Source organism: Amblyomma americanum, chromosome 2, assembly GCF_052857255.1.
Source record: "Amblyomma americanum isolate KBUSLIRL-KWMA chromosome 2, ASM5285725v1, whole genome shotgun sequence".
Lineage (NCBI taxonomy): Eukaryota > Metazoa > Arthropoda > Arachnida > Ixodida > Ixodidae > Amblyomma > Amblyomma americanum.
In genome coordinates, this window is record NC_135498.1 from 3,674,167 (window position 1) to 3,684,892 (window position 10,726).

Consider the following 10,726-nt stretch of genomic DNA (forward strand, 5'->3'; position numbering starts at 1 on the left):
AGGTACGAGATGCCGCCGATTTTAGGATTCCTTCTAAATTTCGCGCGGTAGTGGCCCGCACGTTAAATGTTGCTGCCTCGAAAGGTCTACAGATAACGGGCACCAACTTAAAAAACGGATCGCGGTCAACATTCCGTAGCATTGCAGTAGAGGCTAAGCACGAATTAGAAAAAAAAAATGGGCCTTTGTTTCCGTGCCGCCAGAAGTGGGCCTCTTAAAATTTTCTGAAAAAATTACTGACCCCGCACCTTCGCTACAACAATTAACTGACTTCACCCCACCGCCCCGAACAACGAACAACCATGGCATGGCGACAAAGGCTGGTCTCCCTCCTTTTTTCTACCCAAATGCTTTTGGGCACAAGAGCGATCGTGGTTTCAATGTTTATTTACCAGTGAGAGCACCTCCTATTTAGAACTACGTCTTGGCAGAACTATATATGCTTCTACGTGTACCTGTGAGCCCTGTTAGCTTTGCCCGTTGGCGTCTTTCTGGTCTGCTTGAGTCTCTTTTTTTTTCTTTTGAAATTCTTTCTTAGAGTCAGCTAGAACATTACTTTGCAGTGCACACTGCGCAGGAATGTGCAATTGTGCAATGCAGTTTTCTGCAAATACTTGTGTATGGGTCGCTGTCATGTGAGGGCTGTTTGCCCCAAAATTGACGCCCGAAAATTTCGACAAAAAAATTCGCAAAAGCTAGTTAGTCCACAAATGTGCAATATTTACCTTCCGAGGCACGATTCATGGCAAGTTACCAACATGGTTAAGCAATAGTACTGCTTAACCGTATTTCTTTGCTTAACCATGCTTAACATTGCTTAGCCATGTTTGACCGACTTGGCCAACAGCATGCACTCGAAGCTACCAACAATTAGCCAAACCTTATGATAAAATGGAGGTACCACTGCATTACGCAATGCTTATTTCAGCAACGAAGCGGCTGAAAACTGACGGCCGCGAGTGTCGCGCACGAGTGCATTTCCGAACGGCTATAGGCAAACCATCATTACAGAGGAGCGCGCAATGATCACATCACTGCGCGCAAATGTGTCTGCCTTGACTTTAATCCGTGCCGCCTGCAAACGAAATGGTCTATCAGCGTGTTTCATTACGGGCGGTAACATCCTCCAGACTTTCAATGTGTGATCTCTACAACGGGCCCACCGGACCCATGCTGATTAGTCCTAAAATATGGGTCGTTGCAGAAACGGGGTACGCACAGTCTGGGTCCCACTGTAGTCTAAAAACTGACTGCAAAATATTAGCACACTTAAGCTTCACCTCCAGAGTAGACGCGATAGCGCCTTTTCCCATTTTTCATTTTTTTTAATTGCTATAACATATCAGCAGCACATCCAGAACGCACTTTAGTGTCATACACACCACAGCGCGTTCACTTGGTGCCGCTCTAAGACGTTTGAACCATTGAACCTTTGTGCCATATGCACAGGCAATAAAGAAAAAATAAACGACCCTCTGCGGCATGTGCGTTGCGTGCCGGCCTGGCACGCACAGGACCAAGGTTCGAACCCCAATACCGATGAATTCTTCTTTCATTTGAAACTTCTGGGAATATTTCCAACACGCTTTTGGAGTCTTCCTGTCAATCCTAGGTCACGCGACGGCTCTTCGACCGAGCGAGCTGTATACACTATCGCGTAAAAATGCATTCTTCGTGTAAAGGTTGTTCCCCGTCAAAACATCGGAAACAAATTTTGGCCCGTACATGGCATACTGTTTAGGAAGGAATGAGCAATGCACATTACAGGGAGCCTTTTCAGGGCACATAGCTGGTGCGCAAGAGTGGTTCTGGTGACTGGCTGGCATCTTGCCAATGCCGGGCTGCACGATAACCGGCTAAAACATATCACCGTACCACAATTACGCTACAACTACGGCGACTACGACCGTACGGAAAAGGCGGCTAGGCAAGGACGGCAACGGCAGCAATGGAAACTCGTTGCCACATTAGCTGTACGGCTGTGCTAAATGTCTCTCCTCGACGTCATGTGCAACTGAAATCAAGATCACCGTTTTGCACATTTCCAAACACACGCTGGCCAAGACTCGATTTGCAGTGATCGAGTTTATTATCCTGCGACTTTCAGCGAGGCCATTGTGGCCACTGGCGATGCCCTCTACCGGCCACCACTGGGAAAATGCCTCCGCCGAGTGCAAGGACATCGCATGCGATTTTCTCATTCCACGCGTTGTTAGAAGTCCGCGAAACGATGAGGCAGACCTCAATAATGCAGCGAGCATTGCTACAAACTCATCTGCATTGTTGTCCTTAGTGCGATAATGCGGGATTACCTGCACAGATAGCAGGTGTATCTGGTAAAGCTTCTATCTCATCCTCCACGGCTGGCACTTCTTGCAAGGCACGAATTACGAACATGCGTAGCCGCAGAACCCTGACGAAGCGTTACTTATACCTGTAGAGCATAGCACTTCAGCGCGCGAGCTACAAACACCAGCGAGGCGGTTCCAACGAGCTACATGGGCTCATGGCGGTTCGCCCCACTCGACCAAATTCGTTGCCTTTTCTGTCATACTGCTAGCCGGCGCGCTATTTCAGCGCGACCACATTGATTGATGCCGCTAATGTATAAACGCAGAAATCCAACGCTGTAGCTGCGGGCTGCACTTGCCCATCTAGTGTATCCGAGCAGCAGTATCGGCACAAGGTTTAACTCATGGTGACTTCCAATCGCAGAGTTGGAGCACTTCTGGAGCAACGTTTCCTGCTCTTTTCGGAGCAACTGTATTCCAAACGCAGATCTGAGGCATGGATCGCGTCTTCCAATCGTAGACAGGGAGCGGTTGCCGAGCCGAGATTGCTCCGTGGAGCAGTCGGGACTGCTCCGCCGAAATCGGCGGATCCCACCGGAAGTTCGCATGACGTTTTTATCAGCGGCGCTAGCGGCGCCCTACATGCTCTGGCCTGCATGCTCTGGCCTGCATGCTCTGGCCAGAGCAAGTGTACTCCAATCGCAATTTCAGGTCGCGCGCTCTGCGCCGGATTCAGGCGCTCTGTCACAGAGCGTGCAGACCGCTCCGGGCCTGCGATTGGAATTCACCATCAGTGCTGTGGTTACTACGGTGGCTACAGGCCATCAACCACAGTGGTCTGGCGCTGCGCACGAGCCGAAGGCCCCGACTAGAGCTGTATATTTCCTTCGGTGGTGTTCGGCGGAGGGGCGGGGTCAACAGCCAGCCAAATTTAGAGGCGACGCTGTCCACCGTTTTGTGCCGATGCACACGGAGGTCGCCTTGGTGAGCGTTCGAGCTAGAGTTGTGTCCCGGAAAAGCTTTTGTCGATGAAAGCAACCGCAAATAACGTGCATGTTCGAAGCCTTTCTCGAAGAGGTCGAGTCCACAGAAAAAATCGAGATCACTGCGGCATCCGCATTGGAGGAATGCGTAAGCAGGGACGCCTCCTCGCCCCTCTTTGCCTAAATTCATCAAGTTCCATCATTGCCCATTTTTAGTTTTCAAACTTGGCGCCACGTTTCGCTCCGTCCACACTTCTGGTTTTTCAAATATGGCGCCACGCTTTAGCTCCGCCCATTTCCGGTGTTTTTATATTTGGCGCCACTTTTTCTCCGGCCCCGCCCACTTTTCGGGCAATTTTGGCTCTAATTACCTAAGTAGTCCACCTTAACAGTTTTGTCACTTGCACATCCTCTTTCGATCCTGCGATACCATTCTTTTTCTCATATACCAACTAGTTCCTCCGTTATAGGACCGAGATTATCTAGTCCACGCCAAAACCGCCTACATAGCCATGCGATGTTTACGCATTAAAACAGCTTAAAGGGGCTGTGAAAGGGGGTCTCAACAAAGGTGCTATGTGCCTAGAGAGCTAAAGGACGCCGCTTCACAAATATCGTCCAGCAAGAATTTTTTAGATGCGTTTTGTGGAAGCTGAGTTATCTGTAGTCAAAGTTTGAATTTCCGCGTCTTCGCACCTTTCCCTCTCCTCTCGTCACTTTTTGCACGCTGAAATGTCGGAATTCACCTATGGGGCAGAAACCTGGAGGCTAACGAGAAGGGTTCGTCTTAAGGACAACGCAACGAGCTATGGAAAGAAAACTGATAGATGTAACGGTAAGAGACCGTGTAGTGATCCGCGCGGCCGGAAGGGGCGAAATGCCGAAGAGGACGAAGGACCCGGACCCATTAGTGACTGACAACTGGAAAAAAAGATTTTTAGTGTTCGGCAAACAAGCACTTCGGAGATATTTTCATGCATCTAGTCAGAACAAGCCTGCCCGTGCTATACACAGACACTGAAATCATATCAGCCGCTTGAAAACTATAGGACCTCTCAATGCAAGGGCATGTTGACAAGCAGGTTATTTCAGACTTCGGCACCGGTGACCGCATCCTAAACGCCCTTCAGCAAACGCCTTTCAAAGAAGCGACTGCACAGCCTTGCGAAGCGCACTTGGAGGCTCATGAGCGAAGACAGCTGTGTACGCACGAGCGCCGTGCTCGGCTGGCAGATTTTTCTCTCAAGTGCGTTTAGATTACGTTGTGACTGAAAAACACACGATATCATTGCTATAACCTATACCTTCCACGGTAAGTGCACTGCGGGACAACCAATGCGATGCGCATCTCCAGAAACAGATGCACGCAAAATAGCGGGGCAATTAAGCCCGTTTTGTACAAAATTGCATGATATTCATGCAGAGTGCACTAAAATTGGAAAAGCGCACTTAAATGACGCGAGAAAAACCGCTTGTCGACTCGGAAACGACAGCGCTTGATCGAGAGCGGTATGTTACGATTCCGGGTTGCAATACGGCTGTACTTGAGCGGCCAAGGCGCTGGCATACCCCTGCGAGCCGTATCGCAACAGAAGGTATAGCTTCTTGAACGCATAGGATTGATTACAAATGCCTATCTAGAAGTTCTTTGAATATTTCCAGCGGTTACATGCCATCCGGGCCTTTGAGCGCTCGATCGGACACGATTTCAGTGCGGATCGTCCGGCAGCATAATAAGGCAAACTAAGTGCTTGCTTCTTCACAGAAAAGGGCACGGGCGCACAAGCAACCGAGTGCATCTGCTAGCAACCAAGTGCGCGCCGCAGATCCTGGCAGCGCTTGACGTCGGTCACATCAACTCTCTGCACGGCTCCGAAACCCATTTTTCACCGGTTTTCGCTGTTCGGAAAGCAGAAGGAATATATACGGCTGGTCTTGTTCGATCCACTAGCTCACCTATACCGCGCAAAAACCCGATGGAATTGAGAAAAACACAGCAAATTGTCACTACACGAGACCAAATCCACTGCACTACGCCGCCAGCAGCGGAATGTTTTGCCAACCACTCCAGGCCACGCCCCTCGCCCCTCTTTAGAAACGTAATCCGTGGCGTAAGCCAGAGAGGTCTATACCACCCTTCGAGAGAAGACAGAGTGGGCTTTAAATAAAAATATGAATGCCCAGCCCGCACCACAACGGGCTCCCTCGAGAAGACAGGGGGAGGGAGACGTAGCTTAACGTGTGCTGCCAGAGCCACTGGTGCTGCAGCGCCTCCTCCATCCCTCTCTCTCACCCGCTTCTGGAAATTTCAAAGTAGGTGATTTAGGAGCGCGTTGCAACATGTTATGCAGTTCTAGGTAAGCCATGTAGAGCGGGCTTCGAGCTTGGGCGTTCTGTTGTGACAGCTTCAGTAGCTGGGTGCGTAGCCGTGTTTCTTCTGCGTGCATTTGTTTCTCTGCAGTTTTGATTAAACATTATAAATGTCCTCTTTCGTCTTTCGTCCATGTGTCATCGTCCATCGATCGCCTGGCTGTCTACTACGACTCCGACGCCAAATAAACGAGCACCTCGAAGGAAACGAGGTGTGAAAAAGAAATAACCTATCTTCTTTTTTGCTCATTATAGGCAGTTTTAGCTGTGCGTCCGCAAAAGCTTTGCGCACGCAAAGGGCGCACCTTACGAGCACTGCACCCGTCCTGGCAACGAGTTTTGTTGAGGGTGGCCAGCGTAGCGCCCGAGAAGCGTAACATACTGTGGTGGCATCTAGTGACAGCAAGTCAACGCTCCTGAACTGCGCGCCGAAATTTTTTTTCTGTTTTTCAATGGCAGTAATGGATGAAAATGTAAATTCCGGCAGAAAGTCGGAGGAATACTTTGCCTGGTGTCATTGCTATCATGATTGTGTACGCCATACAAAGTTAGTCTTAACAGAAAAAAATCGTCAAAGTATCTAAAACACGATTATTTCTCACCCATATATCATTACGGAGGGGAGAGAATGGGCAAAATGAAAGCGAATTCAACCATTTAGAGTGAGCTATGGCGTCGAAAAGTGCAGCGGCGATGAGGTGTTTGTCGGAAGCTGGCGGGCAGGGCACCGTCATGTCAACGTTAACCACGCCAGCTTGCGTTCTCCACGCAAGCTCCTTGCGTACGCTAAGCCTCTGCGGACGCGCAACTAAAACTTTCTATGCACAGATAATTATTCGGGAGGCTGCCTAGCTTTCAGCCATTGAGCTGATGCATAGGCCATAATGGATCATTGCATTTAATTAAGTTGAATTAATTTCGTTGGCACGTGGTGAACAGGTTGCCACCTGCCCACCTCTTTTTTGTTGACATGGGCAGGCGCGGGCTTCATTGGAAAACGGGGCCTTGTTACGAACGGCGACCGCTCGTCTAGGTTAGCAACGGCGACAGAAAGTCTCGCCTGCTTGCAGCCAACACTTAAAGAGGGCACGACATGGTCGTTCTTCATATTGCAGTTTTCTGCTTCAGTAACTAATGCAAGAGCTTATGATTCACTTTCCGAAATTTGGCTGCCCTGGACGCGCTGTATTTTCCAAAAAAATACGATCGCAATTGAGACCGAGTGACTCCTACCGCCGGCAGCAACCGCCATATTGAAAGCTCTCGTGACGTCACTAGCACATGCACGGAGCAATGTCGTCTGCTCTCGTTGCCGCTATATGCGCAGCGAGGTCTCGTTCACCCCTGTATTTTCGCGGACGATCGAAGTAGCAGTCGTCCCCCCTATATTAATGACTGGTACCGCAAAAGCGATAATAACAGTAACGCAGTTTTTATTCCGTATAGGTATAGGGTCCGCGGTCACACTATAGGCCGGTGCGACGGCGATCGACGGTCGGTGGGCTGATCGGTACGCAAATGCCGTCGCTGACGCACTGGTCTGTCACGCTAGACCGACGACGACGCCAGAACGATCAACGACCGCGTATCGTAGTAATGTTAAAGAGTCAGCTTAGTAGGAACCAGAAGAGAGTGGTAGGGGACTAGTTGGTACGACATTCTAAAAACTTAAGGATTTTAAAACTTATTGGACCTCATGCTAGCCACGGCGACATATGCGATGTCCGTGCACCAGCGAAGATGTGCTTTCATTCGGTGCCTGCGCATATAACCGATCGGCGAGGCAAGCGAGACGGGCAGAAAACGCCGCACGACGGTGCCGCTCGCCGCCTAGGCTTGTGCGGCCGAGCGAAAGCGTCACGCCCGGTGAGACGACGGCCGAAAAAACTGCGCTTGTGTACCTTATCCGTATCGAAAAAAGCGAAACAAGCGGCTACATATCATATCTTCACACTTTGTTACTAATCAGTAAGGAACTTTTGCCATATTCTTGAATTTCGCTAGGTCTCGTCACGAAGGGGGCCGGCGGTCCACCGTCAATACTAATAATTATTTATTATTATTGACGGTGGACCGCCGGCCCCTTTTGTGACGAGGCCTAGCGAGTACGCAGGATTCGTGTGTGCGATTTCGCCGATTGCGGAGAGCGAATTCGTAAGTTTTAGCGCCAGCAAATAGCTGTCGAGCCTAGTTTTGGCTACAGTGCCCTCAAAGCGATGACTGCCTACATCGCAGGACGCGAGTACAATAAGGGGGAAGTGCCGATACATGTGACCCGGTCTGCATAGCATGTGCACAAGGCAGCCGGCAGCAGCCGTCGGCGTCGACTGTGGACAACAAATCTGTTTGTTTTCATTAATTCAAGTAATGTCCGAACGTATCTTTAGCTAAACCGATCTAAAATTAAATTTTCGTGACATAAGAGAAAGCAGATACAATTAGCGGAAAACGCCGGTATCCTACGTGAAGCGTTTCCCAAGCAGGCGATATAGCATCATCGGCGCTTACTGCAGTGTTATCATGGTGTTTAAATGAGTAAAAGTGCAATTTGGAGCAAGAGTACGTAATATTTAGGATAAGGATTACCCACCTGGTGTTTTATGCCACGCAAACGAGCAGTACTGTTTGCGCACAGCCATGTAAACAACTAGGCGCTGGGCTGCAGTTGTCGTAATCGTCGCATTCCTGGGCCACAATGCGCACGCACAGCAAAATTTGGTACTATTATTTCGAAGCACTCATTTAGACGGCGGCAACTATTCATCGGTGCGGACAGTGAAAGCATTCGAGTCACGTAGGGTTTTGCAAGCGGCTTGGTTCCATGAGTCGAAGGAAATGTATGTTCGAATTACAAACGCGTACATCCAGCGCGGAAGTCGTCGCACTCGACACTTTTCTCTGCTCCTTTCGTGCCTCAAGGTTACTGTAGTGCACCTTTTGATCATTTGAGTTTAATTATCGATTGTTTTATCCAAACAAATAGCATTGACCCACACTGACTCAGTGAGTAGAATTTTAACTGTCTTTAGACAGTACGGGCGAGGCTTGACCTTTTACGCATGAACTTCCATCTAAGGGGTCTTGCAGTTTTTAGATATTAACCTTAACGTCGGCTTACAACATGCCTGCTGACACTACGCGCCATGAGCAAAGAAAGAGCTACTGCCGTATGATTCTGCGCACTCGAAGGTAGTCAAGAGAGCAATTGCAAGCTCGTGCCTGGAATCTGCTCTTACCAAGTCATGCCCGCATGCAATGCATATCAGCTTTAATAACCAAACTGAAAGGCTGCTTTCAGCCGGCTTCCCCTGCGACGTCATAACAGCTGTGGCCGAGAATCTTAGGAAGATAAAAAGAAGAGATCAAGGTAGCGCGAATGAGACGCTGCCAAAATAGAAGATCGTGGTGGTGCCATATCTACACAAACTGGCACACAATGTAAAAAAAGTGGCCAAGAGGCATGGTGCCCCTGTCGTATTTTCTGACCCACAGAAACTTGCAGGCTTGTGCCCGAGAAAAATATTTACCGCACAGAATCAACTGAAAATTGGGGGAATTGTAATTTAACCTATTTGGAATTAAAAGCGATAAGCAGGGTGTCCTTGAAAACAGGCTCTCATGGCCCCTTTAAGCAGTAACCGCATGAGGCTATATTCCTTTGCGATACGTCGCGCGATGACGCCGCCGTCGCCCATCACTGCCGCTGGCGCAAACCGCTCGAAGCGACGGGACTCGGAACTCGGCGTCGGAGCGGCGCGTTCTCAGTGTTGCTCGATTGCGGCAGTCATTTTGCGTTAATTAACGCGTAGAACAACGCTCTTAAGGCTTCATACAAGATAAAACACAATAAAACATTGAAAAAATATATTTAGATAACAGTTTTATTTTCAGTCTACTACACAAAGCCACGTGACGCAGAAAAGCGCGCTCGAGGAACGCTGCGATGCGGCGCCAGGCGACATTTCTGCGCTGCTGCGACTTGTAGTGTGTGTAGGACATATCCCACAGCACCTTTTCCCCTTTAACTTCATTAATGAGCCTTTCATTAAAGTCTTGCATAGCTGCCATGGTGAGGGATGCGTCGGCTGCTTCTCCGCTGAAAAAAATACGACTTCGCGCGCAAAACGGATCGGAAGTTACGCACCCGCAGGGCGTACCGTCTTTGGTTAGTCTCGCTCGTCAATCCGGGCGATGGGCGAAATTTTCTGCAAACCCAGAACCTGGGCGACGCGATAAGCGACAGTACTTCGACGGCCCTCAGCCCACCTCGCGGCGTGTCGCCGCGAATGGTCGCCTCCGAGCAACGGGACGGTGATCGCTCCCACGCTTGCCACCAAGGACCACGCGCAGTGGACCCAGGTGTCAGCTGGTCGCCCGGTCGGATTATGGGACCCGAGAGAGAGGAGGTCTGAAAGACGCCACCGCAGCGAGCGAGCGAGCGGCAGTTATCTTCCCCAACTGTCGTGGCTATGTTGCGGGAACAAAGGGGCCTCGTTTCCGGTGGAAGACCGCTCGCCGAGTACAGTGGTGGGCTAGCGGACATCGTCCGCAATCTTCGCAAGCATCTCAAAGGACGAACGACCCCCTTCGGCTTCTCGACCCGACCTTGCCATCTAGCCTGGCGCGTCGGCTGACATCTAATGAAGAACAGGTGTCAGCAGGGTGTGAGAACATTCGACTGGCAGATAACATCGCCTTCCGCAGTCGACGTGAACCCGATGGCATCCTCCTCCCTCCCAGGCTCGACATGTGGCGGGGGAGTGCCCCTATGTGCGTTGGTGTGAGTTTGTGCGCGTGAATGAAAGTTTCAGTCCACTAACACCCCGGCGAGGGTGTCCTCAACCTAGAGAATTTAGGGACGAAGAACGATATAAAACTGGCCAGCGAGTTCAGTGAAAATGATCCTCCCTTCGGAGAATCCCCACTTTTGATCCTCATGCTCGTAAAAATCTAAATAAACCCACTCGTAATCTTCCTCCCATCATCCAACTCCTTTAACTCGTCGGCAGTCCTGTCCTGGTGGTGGTGGCGGTGTAGGCGGGCGCCGTCCGTCAGAGTGCGACTCTGAGCCGCACCCATCCA